Genomic DNA, 27314 nt, shown 5'->3' with positions numbered 1-27314 from the left:
ATCTATGTTCATCAGTGATATTGGCCTGTAGTTTTCTTTTTTTGTGACATCTTTTTCAGGTTTTGGTATTAGGGTGATGGTGGCCTCATAGAATGAGTTTGGAAGTTTACCTTCCTCTGCAATTTTCTGGAAGAGTTTGAGTAGGATAGGTGTTAGCTCTTCTCGAAATTTTTGGTAGAATTCAGCTGTGAAGCCGTCTGGACCTGGGCTTTTGTTTGCTGGAAGATTTCTGATTACAGTTTCAATTTCCCTGCTTGTGATGGGTCTGTTAAGATTTTCTATTTCTTCGTGTCTCTGCTTTTTAATATGCTGTCTAGGTTGGTCATAACTTTCCTTCCAAGGAGTAAGTGTTTTTTAATTTCATGGCTGCAGTCACCATCTGCAGTGATTTTGGAGCCCCCCAAAATAAAGTCTGACATTGTTTTCCACTGTTTTCCCATCTATTTGCCATGAGGTGATGGGACCAGATGCAATGATCTTAGTTAAAACTCATAATGCTACAATAAATAGATATCTTTATCAGTATTTTTTTTTGGTATGGCATGAAAATAATTGTTTTGAAAAATCACTTATATTAAAATACAGTGTGAAGTATTTCTTGCTTTTACAAAACGGACTGCCTCCTTCCCTCATAAACCTGTTCTATTGCTTGATCTTTGTATTTGTGGAGATAGAATTGGTTAAGAAAGTGGGCTTGTAGGACTGTCAGTGACTGGAGTCAGCTAGGTAAGAGAGAGGTAGATGGAGGATACATCCCATGGACTTTGTAATGCAGCAAGTGTGATTTGTTGAGTTTTGAAAAGAGTTAAAAATTTTAAATAACAGCTTGGTATATAATTTACATACTGTACAATTCACCTATTTAGATTGTACAAGTTAGTGGTTTTTAGTGTATTCTGGAGTTATGCACTTCTATCACAACCAGTTTTAGAACTCTTTCATCACCCCATCACCTTCCTGACCTCCTTCCTCAGCCCTAGGCAACAGCTAATCTCCATTCCATCTCTATACATTGGCTGTTCTGATATTTAATATAAATGAAAGATAACATTTTAATTAATGTGTATTCTTATATAAATCTGTCCCTGCAATGTTCATAAATCCTAGGAGTAGAGAGGGTGCTCTCATGATGCTCCAAGTTTAGAAATATTTTCCTTAAGAGGAAATTTATCTAAATCCTTATTCTGCCTAAACCTGGAGAGCATTTTGTCTCCCCTTATAAAAACCACAAGATTAGGCATGGCTGAATACTGTGTTCTTTTTGTCAGTAGTTTACACAGCCAGACACCATGCAAAAGTAAAGTTTTCCTTTTAAAATGGTTTGATGGTATGCTAAGTTTTTTCATAGCATGCTGTTGTTAAAAAGGGGATACAAATGAACTAAAAGCTTGCAGGATTTGCCATGCGCTCCTTAAATCACTCTGTTGTTTGAGATGTTGCTTGTATCGCTTTCAAATGCAGTATTAAACTTGTTGTGGATACATGGGGAAAAAAAAAATCACAAGATTCATTTTGAAAGGAAAAAAAATACTCATTTTGGTGACGCTTTTAAAAAATATTCATTTAATCATTCGGTGACTCTACAAGTCAATAATTTATTTCTTGAGTTCTGCATACTGGACTTAAATAAAGGACAGTGCTTTGAAAGAAGTTGAAAGTACTTGGTTAAGTTCTAGTCATTGCAGAATGTAGTATGATGTTTACCTTACTGGCTTAGAAGGTATTGTGCAACTTGTCATTTGTTTGATCAGAGATAAATAAACTTGCTGTGTAAGTTGCTTGTGATGAACTTGTATTGCCCTGCTAGAGACCTTGTAGGCACTTAGTAAGTGTTTATTGGTTGCCTGATCACTATAATCATAGATGTTTTCATCAGCTTCCAGTCCTTATTTTCCAGCTTGTTAATAATAATAGTAGCCACATTTATTGAGCACTTAATAAGTAATGTGATAAGTACTTTATATGTACTATCTTTTAAAGTAAAAGGATGTAATTTATTTTTGAAAATTTTCCATCATTCTCCTTTGATTGTACTTTTACAGACTTCTGGTCATTTTTTTTTAAAGAGTATTTTGAATGACCATTTTTGATCAAACCTAAGCCTGGTAGGCTTGCAGTCCATGGGGTCACAAAGAGACAGGACTGAGCGATTTGACTTTCACTTTTCACTTTCATGCATTAGAGAAGGAAATGGCAACCCACTCCAGTGTTCTTGCCTGGAGAATCCCAGGGACGGGGGAGCCTGGTGGGCTGCCGTCTGTGGGGTCGCACAGAGTCGGACACGACTGAAGCGACTTAGCAGCAGCAGCAGCAGCAAGACACTTTGATGCCACTGCGTTCTTGATCTTTCTAGGAAATGTCAACGTAAAGTTTTACCAAGTAAATCTTGCTGTTGGGTGACAGCAGTTGTGAGATACATTGTTTTTAGGACAACCATACTTCAGAGAGGTTGAAGTGGTGGTGGTGGTTTTTTTTTGTAAAGAACATCTGGGAATCAAAGACAGGATACTAGTTTGTTCATTTACTGCAGTGCAGCTTTGTTTTTTAGGTTGTAAAACATTCACAGGTATGCCTTATTGCCTGCATGAATTTCAACATAATATTTCAACTTCTCAGGATTCCTTGTTGTGTTTTGTCCTTGTTGTTTTGGTATGTCTCTATTTCATGGTAACATTAGATGTGATGTAATTTTGATTTAGTTCAGTAATAAAGAATGCTGGAAAGATAATATAAATGTGATTTTCATTTTTCTTTTCCATTAGAAAAAGTTAAGATGGATAATGTTGTCTATAATACTGCTTAAAAAAAAATACTACTTTGGTGGTTCCATTCATGTGTCTTGGGTGTCATTGAACTCTTAATGATGTATTTGTAGAATCTCCAGTCATTAATCTCCTCAGTCAGCAATATACAGACCACCATATTTTGTTCGTTGGTGGAGCCATTCCTTCCTAAAGCATGTCTGGCTTGGGTAGATTTGCTTATTATTTTACTGTTAATGGTATCTTTTTGTTTGCTCTCATTACACACACCTGCAGTAGTTAACACATCTTTCTAATTTGGTATTTTCCATGCAATAGGAAAATAGAAACCATAGCTACTTGTTGAATGGTAGATAAAAATGATAGACGGTTCTGGGTGAGAAACCAAAGAATGTCCTGTACATGGAGCTTTAGTGGTAGGACCTTGTTGTGTTTTTATTGCTTAGAAGACTGTTGGCTTCTTTCCTGGTTTTGGCCTCTGTTTCAGGTAGGTGGTATTTCTCCATAGCAGAAGGTGGTGTAACAGGGTGGTATAATCACCTTGTAGATGTTTAACTTCCCCTGAATAGTGAGTGAATGTCTTAAAATTACATCTTATTAAGTCTAATTCAAGTAGACGGAGAATAATTACGTGGATGGAAAGTAATTCTCTTCTGGATTTCTTGATAGTCTACTTCTTGTGAGATACCAACCTGCAAACTTGTGTACAAGGACACCTGTATGCATTGGTGTATTATTTGCTGCAATTCAGAACCTAATATAATTCCATGGGCAGAAATTAGAGGCTCTAAAGAACTGTGAGATTGCTTGTAAAATAGTCACATGTACCTGTTATCTATATATATTTCAACAGGATGCTTTGGTAATCTGTTTTCTTTGAGCCAAAATTATCTTTGTAGATACACTTTTCTGTGTTTGTGTCGATGATGACTTAGACTATGTCTTTATTTAATATTCCTGGCGATACTGAATCCACAGTAATAGTTTCAAGAAATACTGGTTAGAGTTTTAGTCATACATTTCTTTATGGTTGTTTCACTTCTTCCTGTTGTAGAACTCATGGAGTCGTAGTGGTTTTAGAGCTGGACTGTCCTTGGGAATGATCTAATACAACTTCTATATTTCACAAATGAGGATGAGATTGTTACTTGTTTATATGGTTACAAATTGAGTTCTTTTTGATTCTCAAACCCATGTTTTTCCTGTTCTTACATGTGCTTGCCCAAGTAAAAAAAATGTAATAGACAGTCTTAGATTATTATAACTTCTGTAACAGAAGTCTGTGAAACTTTTATGTCTTACTCCAGCAGTGTAAAAAATTGTATCTGCATTCCCAGTATGTGTAAGTCTGTTATAAACTATATACTGTAATATTATGTACATAGTAAGACATTACCAAAAACAATGATAAAAATGAAAAAAATTTAGAACAATTTAAAATATATTATTTCCATATTTTTTGATTCTACCTAAAATATTAGTAATTTTAAAAATAATGATGCTTGAATGTCATCACTTTAAAAATTTTATTTTGAAGTAATTATAAATTCACATCAAGTTGCAAAAATAATACAAAGACTCCTGTGTAACCTTCATTCAGTGTCCCTCAGTTGTAATATCTTATATTACACAACATATTTATAACAACATTAAACCAGGAAACTGACACTAGTACAATACTGTTAAGTAGTCGTATTCAGATTTCATGGTTTTCAGTGTGCTCACTCATGAGTATGTGTGTATAGTTCTGTGCACTTTGATAACATTTCACGTCTAGATTTAACCACCGCCTCAATCAAGGTACAGTACTGTTCCATCACTGCCCAGAAACTCCATCATGTAGCTCAAGGTCTCCTCTTTCCCAACCCTCTGCATCCCTATTTATTGGCAGCGGGTAATTTGTTCTCCATCTCTGTAATTGTGTCATTTTGAGAGTGTTAAAATAGAATTGTACTATACGTATCTTTTTGAGATGAATTTTTTCACCCAGCCCAGTGCCCTAGAGAACCATCCAAGCTGTCCTATGTATCAGTATTTTATTTTTTTTTAATTAATTTTTTTAATTTAATTTTAAAACTTTAATTCTTACATGTGTTCCCAAACATGAACCCCCCTCCCACCTCCCTCCCCATAACATCTCTGTGGGTCATCCCCATGCACCAGCCCCAAGCATGCTGTATCCTGCGTCAGACATAGACTGGCGATTCAATTCTTACATGATAGTATACATGATAGAATGCCATTCTCCCAAATCATCCCACCCTCTCCCTCTCCTTCTGAGTCCAAAAGTCCGTTATACACAGCTGTGTCTTTTTTCCTGTCTTGCATACAGGGTCGTCATTGCTATCTTTCTAAATTCCATATATATGTGTTAGTATACTGTATTGGTGCTTTTCTTTCTGGCTTACTTCACTCTGTATAATCGGCTCCAGTTTCATCCATCTCATCAGAACTGATTCAAATGAATTCTTTTTAACGGCTGAGTAATACTCCATTGTGTACATGTACCACAGCTTTCTTATCCATTCATCTGCTGATGGACATCTAGGTTGTTTCCATGTCCTGGCTATTATAAACAGTGCTGCGATGAACATTGGGGTACATGTGTCTCTTTCAATTCTGGTTTCCTCGGTGTGTATGCCCAGCAGTGGGATCGCTGGGTCATAAGGTAGTTCTATTTGCAATTTTTTAAGGAATCTCCACACTGTTCTCCATAGTGGCTGTACTAGTTTGCATTCCCACCAACAGTGTAGGAGGGTTCCCTTTTCTCCACACCCTCTCCAGCATTTATTGCTTGCAGATTTTTGGATCACAGCCATTCTGACTGGTGTGAAGTGGTACCTCATTGTGGTTTTGATTTGCATTTCTCTGATAATGAGTGATGTTGAGCATCTTTTCATGTGTTTGTTAGCCATCCCTATGTCTTCTTTGGAGAAATGTCTATTTAGTTCTTTGGCCCATTTTTTGATTGGGTCGTTTATTTTTCTGGAATTGAGCTGAATAAGTTGCTTGTATATTTTTGAGATTAGTTGTTTGTCAGTTGCTTCATTTGCTATTATTTTCTCCCATTCAGAAGGCTGTCTTTTCACCTTGTGTATATTTTCCTTTGTTGTGCAGAAGCTTTTCATTTTAATTAGATCCCATTTGTTTATTTTTGCTTTTATTTCCAGAATTCTGGGAGGTGGATCATAGAGGATCCTGCTGTGATTTATGTCTGAGAGTGTTTTGCCTATGTTCTCCTCTAGGAGTTTTATAGTTTCTGGTCTTACATTTAGATCTTTAATCCATTTTGAGTATTTCATTTCTTTTTAGCCCTGAGTAGGGTCAGTGAATGGGTGTGTCACAGTACACAGTTTAACTCTTCACCTGTTGAAGAGCATGAGTTACTTCTAGCTTCTGGCTGTGATGAATAAAGCTACTGTGCACATTTGTATACAGGTTTTCTGTGTAAAACTAAGTTTTCATTTCTCTGGTGTATGTGCCCAAGAGTATAATTTCTTGGTTGCATTTAAGTGTGTATTTAGTTTTACAAGAAACAGCAGGACTGTTTTCCAGAGTGGCTGTATATTCCCAATAGTAGTGTACAAAGATCCAGTTTCTCTATATGTTTGCCAGAATTTGATTATTTTCAGTTTTTATTTTATTTTTTTTCATTATTATTATTATTTTTAAAATATGGAACGCTTCAGGAATTTGTGTGTCATCCTTGCACAGGGGCCATGCTAATCTTCTCTATATCATTCCAATTTTAGTATATGTGCTGCCAAAGTGAGCACTTCATTGTTAAATGTTTGCTCATTCTAATAGTTGGGTAGTGATACCTCATTGTAGTTTTGGTTTGCCTTCCCCTCATGGGCAAATTGTTTCCCGAATGAGCAGATTGGGTGGTTTGTTTTTCACTGTTGAGTTTTGAGAGTTCTTTATATATTCGAGATGTAAGTCTTTTGCTAGATATGTGATTGGCACAGATTTTCTTCCCATCCACAGATGTCTCATCATCCTCTTAACAAGGATTTTTTTTTTAAAGAGGCAAGAAACATTTAAATTTTCATGTAGTGCATTTAATTGTTGTTTTCTATGATTGTACTTTGGGTGTCGTATGTGAACTCTTCACTTAGTCCTAAGTCTCAAAGACTTTTTTCCCCTGTGTTTTCTTCTTAAAGTTTTATAGTTTACATTTTACAAGATAATCACATTTTTACCTTATAGTTTTTTTTATAAAGTACTGGTATTGGTAACAGACAGTTGTCAGCTCTATTTTCTTATTGCTTATTTGTATTTTGCTATATTAATACTATGTTTAATCTGCCTTTCTTTACAAAACATTTAAAAATTCATCTGTGAATGATAGCATAATTCTACTGAGATCTGCAGGTATTCTTGCTTGGGCCCATGCACTCTGCAGCACATTGTGATCTGATGAGAGTAAACAGGTGAGGACATCCCAGACAACCCCTCCAGGGTGTGAAACTGCCATCTCTCCCTGAGGGGATGTCTACCTACTGCAGGAATTCTAGAAAAACATCTACTTCTGCTTCCTTGACTGTGATAAAGCCTTTGACTATGTCGATCATAGCAAACTGTGGAGAATTCTTAAAGAGATGGGAATACCAGGCCACCTTACCAGTGTCCTGAGAAACTTGTATGCAGGTCAAGAAGCAACAGTTAGAACTGGACATGGGACGATGAACTGGTTCCAGATTGGGAAAGGAATACTCAAAGGCTGTAATTGTCACCCTGCTTATTATTTAACTTATATGCCGAGTACATCATGTGAAATGCCAGGCTGGATGAAGCACAAGCTGGAATCAAGATTGCTGGGAGAAATATCAATAACCTCAGATATACAGATGACACCACCCTTATGGCAGAAAGTGAAGAAGAACTAAAGAGCCTCTTGATGAAGGTGAAAGAGGAGAGTGAAAGAGCTGACTTAAAACTCAGCATTCAAAAAATGAAGATCGTGGCATCTGGTCCCATCACTTCATGGCAAATAGATGGGGAAACAACGGAAACAGTGACAGACTATTTTCTTGGGTTCCAAAATCACTGCGGATGGTGACTGCAGCCATGAAATTAAAAGATGCTTACTCCTTGGAAGAAAAGCTATGATAAATCTAGACAGCATATTAAAAAGCAGAGACGTTACTTTGCTGACAAAGGTCCATATAGTCAAAGCTGTGGTTTTACCATTTGTCATATATGGATGTGAGAGTTGGACCATAAAGAAGGCTGAGCACTGAAGAAGTGATGCTTTCCAACTGTGGTGTTGGAGAAGACTCTTGAGAGTCCCTTGGACATCAAGGAGATCAAACCAGTCAAACCTAAAAGAAATCAACCCTTAATATTCTTTGGAAGGACTGATGCTGAAGCTGAAGCTCCAATACTTTGACCACCTGATGCGAAGAACTGACTTACTGGAAAAGACCCTGATGCTGGGAAAGATAGAAGGCCAGAGGAGAAGTGGACGACAGAAGATGAGATGGTTGTATGGTATCACTGACTTGATGGACATGAGTTTAAGCAACCTCTCGGAGATGGTGAAGGACAGGGAAGCCTGGCGTGCTGCAGTCCGGGGGGCTGCAAAGAGTCAGACATGACTGAGCAACTGAACAACAAATGTTTGTCTCAACGTCACAAACAGAAGCCTTTCTGGATATTTTAAGCTGAAGAGATTTCATACAATGTATTAGGTGCTTGCAGAATTGTTAAAGTACCTAACAGCAGGTTTTAGGGGATCAGTCCAGAGGTAACCCACCAGGGCAGCTCAGAGGCCATGCTGGGAGCTGTGCTGGAATCCATACCTGGAGCCACCTCTTCCACAGCTGTATTAATATGTGCCTCTGGACACTCTGGAAAGTGCCGGACAGACCCCGAGCTGCAACCCAGGGTTAGGAGGTCAGACCCAAATACCTCTGCTGCTGGTGCTCCTGCTTTCCTGCTTCTCATTACCCAGGAAACTGGGGGATGGATGCTGGAATGATGCTGTGAAGCAGTCTCATATTTCTACAATTGTGCTTGCTTCCCAAACAACTAAGAAGCTCCCTTTCTAATTGCCCATAGGCAGGTGGGAGGTCGAGTGAGGCAGATCTGTCAAATCCAGCATAGTAAAGGCCCTAAGCAGCGTGACGCAAGACCAGGAGAGGGTACTGTTGTCAGTCTCACACACTGAATATTGTTAAATTTCAAATTTAAGATCACACATGTAATGTATCTTCTGCATGCATGCTAAATCGCTTCAGTCATGTGTGACTCTTTGCGACCCCATGGACCGTAGCCTGCCAGGCTCCTCTGTCCATGGGATTCTCCAGGCAAGAATACTGGAGTGGGTTGCCATGCCCTTCTCCAGGGGATCTTCCTGACCTGGGGATCGAACTTGTGTCTCCTGTATCTCCTGCACTGCAGGCGGATTCTTTACTCACTGAGCCATTTGGGAAGGTGGCTCATTATATCTTCTAGTATTTTCTTTTTATCTAATCGGCTTGAGAATCTATCTCAGGGTTGTACTTACTCCACTTTGCATGACTAAGTAGCAGGAAAATAGTAGGTCTGGTGTGATATTTTTTTTCCCCAAATATTTACATTGATCTTATTTCCCAAGTTTTGAAACCATGCCTTCCCTTATTTATAAATATGTACAAGTATAAAGTGTTACTGTTTTGGGAAACACTCATTAAATTCAGTTAGTATTCTCTTTACTGTCTGGACCTAAACTTTCTCTCACACCCAGCTCTTCCTGGAGAATTCTGCAAAAGAGGTGGGTTTTCTCCTAGAGCTGTGCTTTGGTGTCAGAGGCAGTACCTCCTGCAGCCATCACTATTTTGGTATCTGTTTGTTGAAATAATTATGAAGTTTGGTTTGTTTTACTGCATACTTTGAATTTTGTTTCTGGGTGTAACAAATTTTGGCGTAAAACCAAAAATTGAGACCTGCAGATCTCTTTCCAAAGACTGATTTTATATGGTCTGTAATGGCAGTACGTTTAAAATGCAATAAAAAAAGTTATATGAAAACTTTTGAATATGTGCTCATGTGCATTTTTCTAGTGAGAAATCCGTAGGTTCTTCAGATTCTCAAAACAGAGGGCATGACCCAGGAAAGATTAAAAACAGCTGCTCTAGAGGTATAAGTTCAATCAAGATATTTGCCAATCATTTAACGCCAAGGTTTCTGCTGTCAATCACATATCGCTTCCCTAATCCCCATCATGTATCTGTAGCCTTTTTTCAGTACATGAAAAGAAAATTATTTTTACCCAGGTGTTCAGGGAAGGCCCAAGGAGCATCCTTAAGAGTTCATTATTAGATGAACAGGGACACCTGGAAGTCAGTTACATCACCCCAGTAACCTTTTTTTTTTAAACTATTGATAATATGTAGTTCAATATATTACACCTTGGGGGAATTTATCTGAATGGTTGAAACAGTCATACATGTTCAACCCTAGAGCCTAAAATTGTACTAATTGGGAAAGAATCTATGACCTTAAACTCTGTAATCCATTTAAAATAGGTACGAGATGATTCAGTGACACATAACTTGTTCGATTTTCACATCCAATGTGTCACCTTTTCACATAGTTTTAGCCTTGTTTCTTATGACCTTTTCTCATATGCTGAAACCTAAATGGAATGTAGCATGGTTTGTAGAGGTTTAAAAACTGTCTCTTTAAACAAAATTGTGCACAGAGATCTCTAGTATAGAGTAAGGAATGGAGAGATAATTTTGCAATTTTAGTTGATGTGGTGGTGGTCCAGTCGCTCAGTCGTGTCCTACTCTTTGCAACCCCATGGGCCGGGCTCCTCTGTCCTCCTGTGTCTCCCAGAGTTTGCTCAGATTCATATCCATTGAGTCAGTGATGCTATCTGGTTGATGTAGGGGTCAAGAAAAGCCTTACTTTTTGTACATTTCCTTTTATATCCCTCTCCTTCTCCAGCATGCACAAATGGAGTTGTGAGGGTTTTAGAAACAGGTGGACCTAATGTAATCACAGGATTTGAAAAGAAGCAGGAGTCAGTGCAGTCAGAACCAGAGAGATGGCATCATGAGAAGGAAGAAACCAAGGCACTGCTGGCTTTGGAGACAGAAGAGGGCTGTGAGCCAAGGGAACTGGGCAGCTTCCATAAACCAGGAAAGGCAAGAAAGTGGACTTTTCTTAGAGCTTCTGGACAGGACCACAGCTCTGTTGACACTTTTGTTTTAGCCCCGTGAGACCTGTTTTGACTTCTGAAACTGTAAGACATGTATTTGTTACCACTAAATTTTTGGTAATTTGTGACTGCAACAATAGGAAACTGATACAGTGCTTACCTGATACATTTGAGAAGTTAAGTAAACGCAACCTGCTGAATTTTATCCTTGTCTACCTCAACATTTCTTTCTCTGTACCTAGTTTGCCCCTTTCAGAAGGGGAAGAACCAGAGGACCCTAAGATGTCTTCAGCTTTATCTGATAATTTTATTTTAATTCTTTATAGGTTTATAATATATGTGATATAAATTAATAAAAGAATCGGAGTGCTTACCTTTTTTATGTTGGTTGTGATGAAGTTAGAAAAGAATGCTGCAGAACCCTATTGTAGATAATAATTATCAAACTGTTAACAGCAATAACTACCAAGCATCAGATGATTGAGTGACTGGTGGGAATAGTGGGTATCATGAAAGGGCAAAGTAGCAGCTATTTTAGACTAGAATAATCTCGGAAGGCTTTGTAAAAGAGATTTTCGAGCTAGGAGTATGCTCTTAGAGGAACTGGGGAAATTGGTTTCAATAAGATAATCTGTTATTAGAAAACACAAAACTTATCAAATTGAACTGTTTAATTATTTTATTAATTTTGTGAGCATATGGGAGAAATATTTTTTTTCCTATTGAACTTTTTATGGTTGAGAGGAAACTCTTGTAGAATTTTAAAAACTTATAAAGTACAGTAAATTGACAACATATTTGTCTTGATGATGTGGAGTATAACAGGAAACGTTTTTATTCCCTATGTTGTTTCGAGTGATCCATACTGCCTTAAGTGATACATACTGCTTTTCCATTGTATTTTATTTTTTAAATTTCAAAATATTATTGGAAACCTAGTATGATCTTATCTGAGTTCATTGTGTTATAAGCACTAAAGACACTGACCATGATTACATTTTTGAAGGATGGTGTTACGTGCGCTCACTAAAGACAGTTATGTTAGACTAATCTTACTTTCTAGATAGGCTTATTAGACTGTGGGTCAAGAGACTGAATCCACTATAACTGGATTTTAGCCAAAGTATTTTTTAAGATGTCTCTCTGTTGACAAGGCTGTGAGCTGAATGGCCTTACAATTAGGTGGAAGTGTGATTGGCTAAGTAGCAGCTCTAAAAATTAATAATGAATTGATGACAGCTGGAGAAAAATTTCTAGTTGACATGTTGAAAGTCACTGTCCATATTTTTGTAATGATGTGAATGAAAATGTTTCTACCATGTTTATCAAATTTTTGGTTGAAATGAAATTTTTAGGGTAAACTTTTGGGAAAATATTTCTGACTGAAGTGGTAGGTCAAGGTTAAAAAGAAAGCTTAATGGGTATTGATGTGAAGTCCTGTATATGAGTTCAGAAAATAGCTGCATAATTATAGCGGTGAGGGAGGATGTGGCTGAGTACAAACCACTTAGGTATTTTAACTACTGTAATAAACTCAGTACGGATATAAAATGTAATGTAACTATAAGAGCGACTTCATAGGAGCACCATCTGGACTACTGGGGGAGGTGGTTCAAAGAGGAAAGGTGTTAGTCTTACTTCTGTATTGTCGAGACTATACCTGGAGTATTGTGTTGAGTTCTGGATGTGACATTTGAAAATGAGTCAGAAAACAGAAAATAACAAGTTTTGACGAGGACATGAAGAAATTGAGACACTTGTACATTGTTGGTAGGAGTTGAGGATGGTACAGCTATTGTGGAAAACAGTTTGACCTCAAATAGTTAAACCAAAAATTGTGATATGACCCAGATGTTCCATTTCTGTGAATATACCCAAAAGAGTTGATGACAGGTATTCAAATAAACACTTGTACATAAATGTTCACAGCAGTACTTACAAAGCAGTTTATCTAAAAGGTAGAAACAACCTGAATGTAATCAACTGATGAACTGGTAGCCAAAATGTGGCATATACATACGCTGGAATATTATTCAGCCATAGAAATGAAGTACTGATAAATGTTTTAAAGTGCAGGAATTCAAACATTATGATTGGAGAATGAGCTAGACACAGATGATGACATTGCATTTAAGTCAGTTAATATGAAATATCTGGGGCAGGTAAATCCTTAGACATAAATCATTTAGTGGTTGCCAGGGGCATGGGGAATGGGGAATGACTGCTTGGAAAATGTTTTGGAACTAGATAAGAGGAGGTGTTGATTGAAAAACACTGTGAATATAGTAAATGCCATTGACTTGTACATTTTAAAGTGATTGTGAAAGTGTTAGTTGCTTAGTCGTGCCTGACTCTTTGCAACCCCATAGACTGAGCCCGCCAGATTCCTCTGTCCATGGGAATTCCCAGGAAGGAATAATGGAGTGGGTTGCCATTTCCTTCTTCAGAGGATCTTCCCAACTCAGGGACTGAACCCAGGTCTCCAGCATTGCAGGCAGATTCTTTACCGTCTGAGCCGCCAGGAAAGCCCCTTAAAATGGTTAATTTTATTTTACATGGATTTTAGCTTAATTTTAAAAAGTGTCAGTACATATGGATAGTATTGAGTGTCCAGAAATAAGCCCTATGATTAGTTGACTTTTTCATTTTTTTATTTGACTGAAGTACCAAGACAATACAATAGGAAAAGAAGAGCTTATTCAGCTGTATTGAGGCACTGGAGATACCCATGCAAAATGGATTTGAATCCCTTCCTCACACTATAGACAGAAATGAACTAAAAATGGATCGTAGATCTAAATGTAACAGCTACACTTAAAACACTCTTAGAATAAAATAGGGATAAATCTTAGTGACCTTGGGTTAGGCAAAGCCTTCTGAGATATGACACCACCACAAGCAACAAAAGATGAAATAGGTAAATTTTACTTCATCAAAATTAAAAACATCTGTGGCTCAAAGGAGACCATCAAGAAAGTGAAAAGACAACCCACAAAATGGGAGAAAGTATTTGTATCTAGGATATATAAGAACATTTACAACTTAACAATAAAAAGATAAATGTCCTAATGAAAAATGATGAATAAATTAATGAATTTTATAGTATGTGAATTATCTCACTTAAAAACTTAAAAAAATGAATCAAGTGGAATATGTTTAGCGGTTTCTAGTCTTATGGGAATGGGAATCAAAATTGAAATCCTACGTTTCCACCGCTTTTCCTTTTGCCCTTTCCCATTCCATCTCCCAGCTTCCATCAGCTCTGCCTTTTATCCTGAAAGGTTGTAAACATTCTACATTCCATTCTGTAACCTTAGTGAAATCTTTGGTCCTTTGTGTTTATGTTGGTGATTTTTTTTTTTTTTTTGGTGATATATCTTTCAATCATCATGCAAATATTGACTGCAGAATGGAGTAGTGAGTTTATGGTTACATTTCTTTCTCTGCATGTGTATCATGATCCCATGCCAATAAAAGGATGATATTCCTAGTAAAAAAAAGACGAATGGATTCTCTCCTCCTGTAATCTATCAGTTGTTCAAAATCATGTTATAAGTGTATGTTTTCACACTTCAACCATTACTTCCTTAAATAGCTTTTTTATTTTTCCTGGTGTGTCATCTTGATTGTTTTTGGCAGCGTTTTACAGAATATCTACCCACAGGTGACATACCCGATGGTTCTGACCTTTCTCTTATTCCCAGTGGCTGCTGTAGCTCCCAGGCCTCTTTTTTTTTTTCACTTACTAAAAAGCAGGAGGAAGGGAATAGGATGGGTGCTGCTTCTTTTGAATCTTCCTCCCTTTAAAATATATTTTTGAAAATTTTGGAACATCAAATTGTGAAAATAGTAATACGAATTGTCTTTCACCCAAGTCTATCAGTTATAAACATTTTGCTATACTTGCTTTTCCCCCTCTTTATCTTTGTCTCTGTATATCTAGATCCATCTATTTTGGTGAATCTTTTGAGAGAAAGTTGCAGAGGTCGTGATTCTTTACTCTTAAATACTTCATCACACATCACATAAGAAAAGATGTGATCACGGAACAGTGATTAAATTAAGGAAATGTAGTTGTCACAGGTTGAGATCTCTGGGAAGCAGATGCTGAGCCAGAATTGGGATTGTACCAAAGTAGAAGGAAGCAGGATTGGGCAGGTGGCGCTGTCAGATTGTGATGACACCCTGTCTGCCAGTACAAGAAGCTGATTTGGAGTTAAGACTGTCCATCAGGAGAGTTTTATGCTAGGCAGAAGGTGCTTGGCTTGTACTTAAAACTTGTACAACTATACTTGTACTTGCCTTTCCCACTTATGGGTTAGGAGTCCTCCAGAGAATAGTGAGACCCTCTCTTAAAGGCTGAAGCAAACTCTGATGAAGCCTACAGCTTAACCACACTCCCCATGCCTGGTAGTGAGTTGTGGATGTGAGTGGTAAATTTCCATATCTACCACAAACCAGTACTATTAGCTAATATATGGAACATGTTCAAATTTACCAGTTGCCTAATAATGCTTTTTAAGGCAAAATCTTCCCTCCCACCCATCAGATCTCTTTTTACCTTGGAGGAAAGTCTTTCAAGTTTTCCTTGAAGGAAGCTCCCCAGATGACTTTCCTGTAAGTCTCATTGGCTTAAACTGAGTTGCTCTTTCACCTCAGTTGCTCAACCCAATTGCTGACAAAGGAGAATGCGATTTCCAGGGCTAGCTGAGACCTGTAGTGATTTATCCCATAGATCTGGGGGAGGGCCTGCCTGCCTTCTCTAATTCTGTGTTTCTCACCTGATACCTTAAGGAAGGAAAAAAAAAGGAAAAAGTTAATTTCATTTGGCAAGGAGTAAGGGAGGAAAAGCTGTAGATAGATAGCATTCTGTTGGAATTTTGGTTGCATATCTTTCTTTTTTTCTGTTGAGAAAAGAAACGTATGCATTCCTATCATTAAGCCAGCTTTTTAGTTATTCTGTCTTTTGAGGAGAATCCATCCGCTTCTTCCTTTCATGGAACTCACTAATTTTCTGTTTTAATAGGATGAATTATTGTCTAGTCCTGCTGCATAGCTGCCATTCTGGGGTTTCTTTTTCATTTCACTCTTGGATCATTTCCACTGTTTCTTGTGTTCTCACATCCACTTTATTGGTTTCCATTCTTGTTTGCTGAAGAACACCCTCAAGTAATGTTCTTACATGTCTGAAAATGTTTTTATTCTGCCTTCTTACTTGCCTGATCTTTCGGGTGTAAAAGTCTAGGTCAAAATTACTTACTTCTGGGAGTTTTCAAGACATTGCTCTGTCTTCTACAACTGAGAATTTGATTTTAGGTCAAATTCTTAGTTTTGTTTTTTTCCTCAGATCATTTAGAATAATTTTTTTTGGTTATGAAGTTTCACAGAATTTGTCTAGATGTCCTTTTCATGAAACCGAGAGTAGGTCATTTCTTCTATTCACTCATTGTATACCTGTATTTAATTTCTGATCTTCTTTTATTCTGCGTGATGTTAACATCAGTGTGGATGGTCCATTTAAAGCCCTTGACAATACCTTTGACAAACACTGCACTCACTAGTTGTTCTCTTTCTTAAGACCAGTTTTGTTCAGGTATTTGTTGTTCACAGGCTTCATGGATTCCTCCCCAACCCAAAGGAGGCAGCTGGTAAATGTTGCTCAGGCAGTATTGTTAGTATCATTCTCCTGGCCAGTGATTGGTTTAAGCACGGTGACAAATAAAAGAAGTGCTTCGGGAGTCTGGTTTCCTTCGGTTTATGAAGGCACGCCCCTTCTTTTGGATGTGGTCATGTGAGCTCATGATACATGTGGCCATTTTGTCATTGGGAAGAAAGCATGATGGATGATGACCCCAACTCAAAATTAACTTGTCTAAAATTGAACTCCTGATTTCCAGTTCTCTCCCCCAGTTTTTCACTTTATCTTTCCAGTTGCTCAGGCCAAAAAATCTTGCCCTTACCCATACCTTTATTGTATGCACATAGAATATGCACAGCCTGTATCCTGTTCGTTAGTTGATGCTGTAAACTTCCCCTTCGGATTGTATTTGCAATCTCACTACTTTTTCCTATTGACACCACTGCCGTCCTGGTCCAAGTCACTGCCATTTCTTGCCTGGGTTATCACAACAGAGTAGTGGCATTTTCTTAGGGTTCAGCTAGATAGATGTATGGGTTGCCACAGGCCACACTGGACTTCAGGTTTGCTTAAGAGGATATGGGACAGGAAGCACAGCTTCCCAGCAGAGAAGAATCATATAGTCTCTGGTAGGGGTCCCTGTAGCAGTCCACAGAGAGAACAGCCAGCTCCGTTCTTTGCGCCTCTCCTCTCTTCCAAGGGGAGCTTAGGTATGAGTAATGAGACTCACATGGTATGTAACTAACTTTACTTAGGAGCCCCATGTTCCACAAGAGCCATTATCTTATATAACAACCCATGAGCATAGCTTCCAGGATCCCTACAAGGTGTGTGCCTAATTATAGGAGCCACTGAACTAAGAAAAGCCAGCATTACAGCCACTCACCAGGTATTTATTGTTTCTTGTTTGTCTCAATCCCAAACAATTTACCGATGGTCATTTTTACCATAAGTGATGTTGCCTAGTAACACAGCTGGCATTCTGCCTGTATGGTTTCCGGGGGAACAGAGCTAGAATATGAACTGAATTCAAGAGCAATTTCTCATGCTCAAAGAGAAGGGTTTTGCGAACACTTCGGTCACAGATAGTCCCATACTGAGAGTTCTCCTGCGTCAGTGCTTCTCCCCTGTCGTCTGTTCTCAGCCAGAGTGATCCTTTCAAATGTATGACAGTCATGTTCCTCTTCTGCAAACCCTGCAGTGGCTGCCCAGAGCAAGTTGCCCACAGGCCCTGCCTGAGATGGTCCCCCGTTATCTCGGATCTCCTGCCTGAGTTGGTTCCTCACGACCTCTCTGATCCTGTTTTCCCATGACTCCTTTCCTTAGTCATCTGCTCTAATCATCCTTGTTCTTGGTCTGATGTTCCAGGCATGTTCTCATCTTAGGGCCTTTGTGACCGATCTTCCCATGACTGAACATGCTTACCCCTGATAGCTACCTGGTTGAGTCTTCAATTTTTTTTTTTAATGAGATGTATTCTGACTATTTAAAAATTGTAACCCCTGCTACCTCTGGCACTTGTTGTTCTATAATTCTTTACTTTCCCCTTTTTTTTTTCTCCCATAGCTTCTCATCTTTTTATGCCTCATAATTTGCTTATTTCTATTGTTTATTGTCTCCTCTTGTTAGCATGTAAGCCATAAGAAGGGCAGGATTCTTCTCTTTTGTTCATTGATGTGTCTCAGCTGCCTCTGACGGTGCCTGACACATAGTTGATGCTTAGCAGGTTTAAGTAACACACGATCACAAAGGGCTTATTGTACACTGAGCATCTAACATATATTCATTCAGTCTTCATGAAACCCTCTTGAAATAGGTAGTTTTATTATCCTTTTAAAAATAAGAGTAGAAACAGAGGTTGAGAGACTTGTTTCATGTTGCATAGCTCATAAGTGAATCCTAGCAAGCTCACTCTGGGGCCTGTGTTCTTAGCTATATGCAGTTAAGCATCTTTCCGCAATTTTTTTTTTTTACTTGATTTTATGTTATTTTTTTTTGGTAAATTCCCCTTTATTGAGTTAGAAGATACGGACATTTTAATGTCTTGACACATGTAGCCCAGTTATTTTCCAGGATTCCATCTACCACATGTGAATATATCTTTTTTAAAAATGATGATTATTGGAGTAATTTAATTGACTTCCTTTTGTGCTCTTTCATCTAATAATGAGCTCTTATGGTGTTCCCTAGTGCTTCCCTCAATACTTGGGTGACAAATTATTTTCTTTTTATATCCTTGGAAAGGGGAACTGATACAGGATGGAGGTCAGAGAGGGTTTCACGGTTAACCGTGTAGAAACCTCAGTTAAATAGTTAAATAGTAGGTGAATGTCTTGATTTAACTGTTACCTAAAAGCTTGCCATTTTTAATCTTTTTTTTTCAGATTTTTATTTATTTTTTAAAATATAAATTTATTTATTTTAATTGGAGGCTAATTTACAATATTGTATTGGTTTTGCCATACATCGACATGAATCTGCCATGGGTGTACACGTGTTCCCCATCCTAAACCCCCTTCCCACCTCCCTCCCCATACCATCCCTCTTATCTAAGTGATAGTCCCCTTTGAGAATCTAATGAAAACTATGAACATCTCACTTGAAAAATGCCTATAAGCACATATTTTATAATTTTTATACAACTTATTGCATTGTAAATTGATTTATATCACAGATCATGTAAAACCAGTTTCTGAAAATGTCTCGTTTTTCTTTTTGTGTAAAATTATTTTGTAAGATCCAAATATTTGATAAAACATTGAATTTTCTTTTCAAAAAGTTAATTTTAATAGGGAGACTGGTTTCTTGTAAGTCAGAATTGTGGGGCATTGCCTTTAATATAGCAATGCATGTGTTATTTAAACATTTCTAAACAAATTTTGTTTTAATGGCAACTAAAGCTGAAAACCTGATTTTTAAGATTTGTAGAAATAATTGAAATTAGAGTCAGATCACAAAAGGCAAGGTTTATTTTTTAAACTAAAAACCATTTTAATAGAGTTTATTTTTTATAAAGACTTTCTTTTCAGAGAGCAGTTTTAGGTTCACAAGCAAATTAGGAGGAAAGCACAGAGATTTCCCATATAATCCTTCCATTCATGCATAGCCTCTGGTGTTAACAACATCCCCCATCAGGGTGGTGTATTTCTTACATTTGATGAACCTCCATTGAACATCAGTATCACCCAGAGTCCATCGTTTACATTATAGCTAACTTCTGGTGTTGTATAGATAGATGTGTACTAATATATATCCACCATTATAGTATCATACAGAATATTTTTCCTGCCCTAAAATCCTCTGTGCTCTGCCTGTTCATCCCCTGACTCCCTCCCAGGCAACCACTGATCTTTCTACTGTCACCATACTTTTGCCTTTTCCAGAATGTCAGTATGTAGCTTTTGCAGATTATGCATTTGAGATTCCTCCATGTCCTCCTGTGACTTGATAGCTCATTTCTTTTTAGTGCTGAATAATATTCCATTGTTTGGATGTAGCAGAGTTTATCCATTCACCTACTGGAGGGAATCTTGATTGGCAATTATGAATAAAGCTGTTGTAACCATCCATATGCAGGTTTTACATGGACATGGTTTCAACTTGGGTGAATACCAAAGAGCACAGTTGCTGAGTTGCAAGAGTATGTTCAGTTTTGTAAGAAACTGTCAAACTTTTCCAAAGTGACTATACCATTTTACATTTTACCAGCAGTATATCAGAATTCCTGTTGTTCCACATCCTCTGTAGCATTTGGTATTATCATTATTTTGAGAGTAGCCATTCTAATAGACATGCAGTGGTATCTCATTGTTTAAGTTTTCATTTCCCTGATGAAATATTCTGTGACATCTTTTTCTATGCTTATTTGCTATCTAAATGTCTTTTTTGCTGAGATGTCTGTTAAGGTTCTTGGCCCATTTTTAAGTGTCATTTTTGTATTGAATTTTAAGAGTTCTTTGTTTTTGTTTTTTTTCCCCAGCAGCCCTTTATTAGGTGTGTATTTGGCAAATATTTTCTCTCAGTCAGTAGTTATTTTCTTATTCTCTTGATAGTGTCTTTTGCAGAGCAGAAATTTTTAATGTTAATAATGTCCAGCTTATCAATATCCCTACCATTTCTTTCATTGATTGTGCTTCTGGTGTCATATCTAAAACATTATTGCCAAACCCAAGGTCATTAAGGTTTTCTACTAATGTTATCTATGAAGTATTTTATAGTTTTGCATTTTACATTTAGGTCTGTTATACATTTTAAGTTAATTTTTGTAAGGGGCCTGGTACTTTCTGTGTTGGAATGTTATTATTGATTCAGTTTCTTTAATAAAAATAGGCCTAGTCAAATTGTCTATTTCTTCTTGTGAGAATTTTTGCAGATTGTGTCTTTGAAAGAATTGTTCCATTTCACTTAGGTTATCAGATTTGTGGACATAGAGTTGTTCATAGTATTTATTCATTCTTTCACATGTTCATAGGATCTGTAGTGATGTCCATTTTCATTTCTGTTATTAGCAATTTGTATCTGTTTTTTTTTTTTTCTTAGCCTGGCTAGAGATTTGTCAATTTTACTAATTTTTTTTCAAAGAATCAGCTTGTGGTTTTATTAGTTTTTTTCTGCTAATTTTGTTTTTAATTTCATTGATTTCTGCCCTAATTTATTATTATTTTTCTTCTCTTGGCACTTAGTTGCTCTTTCTACTTTTTAGAAATGGAAACTTCATTTATTGATTTTAGGATTTCTTTTTCTAATATATGCATTCAATGTTATTAGTATAAATTCCTTTCTATGGATTTTTTTGCTCTTTTCCACAAATTTTGGTAATTGTATTTTCATTTTCATTTAGTCAAAATATTAAAAAATTTTTTTTGAGATTTCTTCTTTGATTTGTGTTATTTAGCAGTGTGTTGTTTTATCTCCATGTGATTTGAGATTTTTCTTATTATCTTTGTCATTGATTTCTAGCTTAATTTCACTGCATTCTGAGAGTAGATGTTGTGTGATTTCTTTTTAAATTTGTTGGTGAATATTATCTGCGAGCCTGAGAAGAATATGCATCCTGCAGTTGTTGAAGTAGCCTGCAGAGGTTGGTTATAACCAGTTGATTGACAGTGTTGTTGAGTTCTGTGTCCTTATTGATTTTCTGACTGCTGTGCCTTTTTATTTCTGACAGAGGGGTATTGAAGTCTCCAGCTATAATAGTGGGTTCATCTATTTCTCCTTGCAGTTCTATCAGTTTTTGCTTCAGGTAGATACACATTGAAGATTGTTATGTCTTTGTGGAGAACTGACCCCTTGATCATTCTGTAATCCCATATATGGGCTTCCCAGGTGGCTCAGTGGTAAAGAGTCTGCCTGCCAATGCAGGAGCTGCAGGAGCTGTGGGTTTAATCCCTGGATTGAGAAGATCCCCCTGGAAGAGGAAATAGCAACCCACTCCAGTATTCTTGCTGGAATAATCCCGTGGACAGAGGAACCTGGCAGACTACAGTCAGGGGGTCGCAAAGAGTCCTGACTGTATGCATGCATGCACAGTCCCTTCTATATTCCGCATAACTTTCTTTGCTTTTAAGTCTGCTCTATATGGAATTAGAGTAGCTAATCTGTCTTTTATTAGGGCTTCCCTGGTGGCTCAGACAGTAAAGAATCTGTCTCTAGGTTTGATCCATCGGTTGGGAAGATACCCTGGAGAAGAGAATGGCTACCCACTCCAGTATTCTTGCCTAGAGAATTCCATGGACAGAAGAGCCTGGTGAGCTACAATCCTAAAGAGTTAGGTACAAAAGAGTGAAGGTCACAAAGAATTGGACACAACTGAACAACTAACACACAGTCTGTCTTTTACTAGTTTTAGCAGGGTATATCTTGCTCCATCCGTTTATTTTTAATCTGTGTCTTTATATTTAAAGTGGGTTTCTGGCAGATAATATAGTTGGGTCTTGGTTTTCAGCCCACTTTAATAATGTCTTTTAATCAAGTCATTTAGACCACTGATATTCAGAGTGATTATTGATACAATTGGATTAATTTCTTTCCTATTTGTTTTCTATTTATTGCCCTTGTTCTTTTTTCTTTTCTTTTCCTTTCAGTCTTTTTCTGCCTTTTATGGTTTTGAGTATTTCATCTAATTCTCTTTTCTCACCTTTGTTAGCATATCAATTATACTTCTTTTAAAACTGTTTTTAGTCATTTCTCTATAGTTTCCAGTATATATTTATAACTAATCCAAATCTACTTTCAAATAACACTATACTGCTTCATGAGTAGAGAATAACTTATAGTAAAATAATTCTAATTCTTCCCTTTCTTCCCTATATCAGTGCTGTCCTTCATGTCACTTCTAGGCATACATAATTGAATCCATTGTTGCTATTATTATTTTCAGCAAATTGTTGTCTATTAGATGAGTTACGACTAAAAATAGTAAAAGTTTATATTTTACATTCTTATTCTTTCTTTGATATTCTTCCTTTTTTAGTGTAGCTCTGAGTTTATGACCTATATCATTTTCCTTCCCTCTAAGGAACTTCTTTTAATATTTTTTGGAAGGCAACAGATTTTCTCAACATTTGTTTGAGAAAGTCTTTATTCTCTTTCTCTTTTGCAGGGTGACTTTGAGGGTACAGAATTCTAGGTCTGTTTGTTTTTCTGTCAACATTTGAAATATATCATTCCCCTCTCTTCTTGCTTGCATGATTTCTCAAAAGGAGGTGGTTTTAATTCTTTGTTCCTCTGAAGGTAATGATTACTTTTTCCTCTGGCTTCTTTCAGAATTTTTAAAATTTATCTTTGATTTTGGACATGATATATCCTGGGTGTGGTAGGTTTGGTTTTTTTTTTCCTTTTGTATTTTTCTGCTTGGTGTTTTCTGACCTTCCTGGACCTGTGGTTTTGGTATCTGATATTAATTTGGGGAAATTCTCAGTCATTATTGTTTCAAATATTTCTTCTTTTTCTTTCTCTCTTTCTTTTCCTGTTCTTATTACATGTATGTTAGATCCTTTGTAGTTGTCGCACAGTTCTTGAATATTCTGTTTTGTTTTATTCAGTGTTTTTTTTTTTTTTTCTTTGCTTTTCAGTATTCTATTTCTTTGCAGGTTTCTGTGATATATCCTCAAGCTCACATAATTTTTTCCTTAGTGCATCAGTGGTTCTCTTTATTTCCATCACAATTTCAGTTACAATGTTTTTGATCACTAATGCTTCTTTTTGATTCTTAGAATCTCCATCTCTCTACTTATTTTGTGCACCTTTTCTTGCCTGTTTTCTACTTTATCCACTAGAGCTATTAGCATATTAATTAGTTGTTTTGAATTCCCAGTCTGGAAACTCCAACATCCTGCTGTATATGAATTTGGTTATGATGCTTACTTTGTCTTTTCATTTTATTTTCCTTTTAGTATGCCTTGTAATATTTTCTTGGCACGGGCTTACGGTACTGAGCACACAAACACAGAATCAGGTGGGGCTCTTGGAGATAAACTCACACAAGTATGGGGTTCCCCCCTAGTACTGGTCCCCTTGGAGTTTTTAACGCTCATAGTTGTCCATGCAGAGCCTCTCAATTTGTCAATTACAGTTCAGGTTTTCTTACCCTGGCATTAGCTCCCATGGAAGCATCTGTTCATGAGTTTTGTTCTCAAAAGTACTTAAGAGCTTTTACTTAAAGTAAAAGAGACTGACTTAAATAGGCCTTCTTCAGTAATGTGGTGTTGAGATGTGGAAGGAGGGGAGGTGTGTCAAGACCCCATGATTAGATCGCAGCCTTTTAGTCAACCTATTCCTCCAGACTGTGAACTTCACAAGTGCTTCTCAGTTTTTTCTCCCACCTTAGGTGGTGGTGCAGGATGGCCAGAGGGAGCTGGAGTTGGGTATTTCCCTTCTCCTAGGTCAGTTAGGTTCTAGGAAAAGGCAATGGCACCCCACTCCAGTACTCTAGCCTGGAAAATCCCATGGGTGGAGGAGCCTGGTAGGCTGCAGTCCATGGGGTTGCTAAGAGTCAAACATGACTGAGCGACTTCACTTTCACTTTTCACTTTCATGCACTGGAGAAGGAAATGGCAACCCACTCCAGTGTTCTTGCCTGGAGAATCCCAGGAATGGGGGAGCCTGGTGGGCTGCCGCCTATGGGGTCACACAGAGTTGGACACGACTGAAGTGACTTAGCAGTAGCAGTAATAATTTCTTAGTTTCTCCTGAGGGCAAACTCTGTCAAGGAGAACAGAATACTTTGGAGTATTTCAAAATATTTTCCCCTTCTCCCTGCCAGAAACCTGAGGAGATTTTTCTTTGATATTCACTATTAGAACCAGGGGGCTTTCCAGGTGACTCAGTGGTAAAGAATCCGCCTGCCAAGGCAGGAGGCACAAGAGACTGAGGTTTGATCCCTGGGTTGGGAAGATCCCCTGGAGGAGGAAATGGCAACCTAGTCAGTATTCTTGCCTGGGGGAAATCCCATGGACAGAGGAGTCTGGAGGGCTACAGCCCATGGGGTCACAAAGAGTCGGACAGGACTGAGCACACAAACACAGAATCAGGCGGGGCTCTTGGAGATGAACTCACACAAGCATGGGGTTCCCCCTAGTACTGGTCCCCTTGGAGTTTTTAACGCTCATAGTTGTCCAAGCTGAGCCTCTCAATATGTCAGTTACAGTTCAGGCTTTCTTACCCTGGCGTTGGCTCCTGTGGAAGCGTCTGCTCATGGGTTTTGTTCTCAAAAGTTGTGATTCTCTGCATCTGCCTACATCTAAGTTTGGGACTAGTGGTTATGAATCTAAGAAGAGTTGTTGCTTTTTCAGTTTGTTAATCTTTTTACTTTTTTAAAAAGATAGAGTGGTATCTTTCATGCCAGAATGAAAACTGGAAGTCTCTCCTTACTTTTTCTATTACTTTAGTTTCCTTTCGTGGATACAACCAGTATTATCAGTTTCTTATGCATCCTTTCAGAGATAGCCTACTATTAAAATTTTTTAAGTTAAGATGAAATTATTTTGGAGAGATATTTTACTAAAATCCTCTGTTTCTGTGGATGGTTATAAACTCTCTCTCATTATGCTGTCATGTGTGTATGTTTTTCTGTCTCTGAAATATTTTCCCTTGTCTGATTTTCTGGATTCGCTAAGTTTTAATTAATTTTATTAGAATTTTAAAATAATCAAGTTAAGTTAGCCTATGCTGCAGTGAAAACAATCCTCAAATTATTTGTGCCAAAAATGCAAGAATTTCTCATTCAAGTCCATGCATTTTGGGCAAGTATCTTCTCTCTACAGGTTTAGCATTGTACTTTCATATCAGTTCAGTTCAGTTCAGTCGCTCAGTCGTGTCCGACTCTTTGTGACCCAGTGGACTGCAGCACGCCAGGCCTCCCTGTCACCAACTCCCGGAGTTCACTCACACTCATGTCCATCAAGTCGGTGATGCCATCCCGCCATCTCATCCTCTGTTGTCCCCTTCTCCTCCTCCCCCCAATCCCTCCCAGCATCAGAGTCTTTTCCAGTGAGTCAACTCTTCGCATGAGGTGGCCAAAGTACTGGAGTTTCAGCTTCAGCATCATTCCTTCCAAAGAACACCCAGAACTGATCTCCTTTAGAATGGACTGGTTGGATCTCCTTGCAGTCCAAGTGATTCTCAAGAGTCTTCTCCAACACCATAGTAGCTGCCTCTATAATTACAGAGACAATGGGAAAGAGAGGTTTGGAACCTAGTGTCAACAGTTAAATACTTCCATTGGAAGTTTATTTATCAATTCTACTCACATTTCATTGGCCAACATAAATCACATGACTATGCCTGACTTCAAGAGGGAGAAGGAAAGCCTAGAAGGAAAGGGGAAGTGGGTATTGTTAATATCCCTTGTATCTTTGTTATTCTTATGGAATGTTTTTTTTACTTTTTGAGAGGAGTCTCCTCAAGTCCCTAACCCTGATTGTAGATATACCTTTGTGGAATGTCTGCTGGACTGCCACTCCATGCCCCCAAAACAGTGAATATCTTAGAAAATCAAATGGCTTCACTTTCTTACCTCTTTGTTTAGAATTCTGCCAAGATCATTATCTTTGTCAGAACATTTTGATCAGTTCTGTATCTGCCAATTCTCTTCTTCAGACTGGTGATTGTTCTGTGTACACCCTATTCTGTGTTGATAAATAGTACAGGCTCACAGCCTGGCATGAGATTCTATTCTGTCTTCTTCTCTTAAAGGATAGTCAGAGTCTGTTGAAGGTTGCAGTTAGTATCTAGCCCCGTGAATTTGATGGCGGGACAGACTGAGCATTGGCCTCTGGTGTGTACCTCAGTGGAGCAGACTTGGAAGCTAGCTCTGAGGATACAGCCCATCAATGACACATTGCTTCTCCTTTCCCATTTTTCTTACTTTAAAATATCTTTGTGGAAGCTCAGAATTTCAGGGGTGGGGGCAATACTCCTTTTTAATTTCCAGTCTCTTGCTGAAGTTTTCCTTTTTATGTTGACTAAATTATCTTAGAGATTAGTGGAACAGGGGTCTAGTCAAATATGTATTCCTAGGTTATCCTCTAAGTATTGTTCCGCCTTTTAAACTGACTGTTTGGATGCAGGTTGATTCAGGTATTTAACAAGAAGAAAAGAAATAGTTTAAAACTTGTTATTTTCTGGAGACATTAGGTTCCATCTGAAAACGTATATAAGGTAGGGTATGCAAATATATTGAATTTATGTGCTGAAGACAAGAAAGTTCATTTCTTCTCTTCTCTCATTCTATGCTTCCCTTATCTCCTCTAAAGGTTGTAAAAGA

The 27314-nt window shown here is 37.7% G+C and overlaps 2 non-coding genes across 2 annotated transcripts; one reads left to right on the top strand and one right to left on the bottom strand.

Moving 5' to 3' along the window:
- Nucleotides 1-1237: 1237 nt before the first annotated feature.
- Nucleotides 1238-1377, top strand: LOC138082468 (small nucleolar RNA SNORA15). The gene has a single exon (XR_011145098.1). It is a non-coding gene; the product is annotated as a small nucleolar RNA SNORA15 (small nucleolar RNA).
- A 5054-nt stretch (nucleotides 1378-6431) lies between these two features.
- Nucleotides 6432-6538, bottom strand: LOC138082495 (U6 spliceosomal RNA). Its single transcript, XR_011145122.1, has one exon. It is a non-coding gene; the product is annotated as a U6 spliceosomal RNA (small nuclear RNA).
- Nucleotides 6539-27314: the final 20776 nt, after the last annotated feature.

This window comes from Capricornis sumatraensis, chromosome 7, assembly GCF_032405125.1.
Source record: "Capricornis sumatraensis isolate serow.1 chromosome 7, serow.2, whole genome shotgun sequence".
In the NCBI taxonomy this organism is placed as follows: domain Eukaryota; kingdom Metazoa; phylum Chordata; class Mammalia; order Artiodactyla; family Bovidae; genus Capricornis; species Capricornis sumatraensis.
Note: the sequence above shows the minus strand (reverse complement) of the source record. Positions and strands in the feature narration are given on the sequence as shown.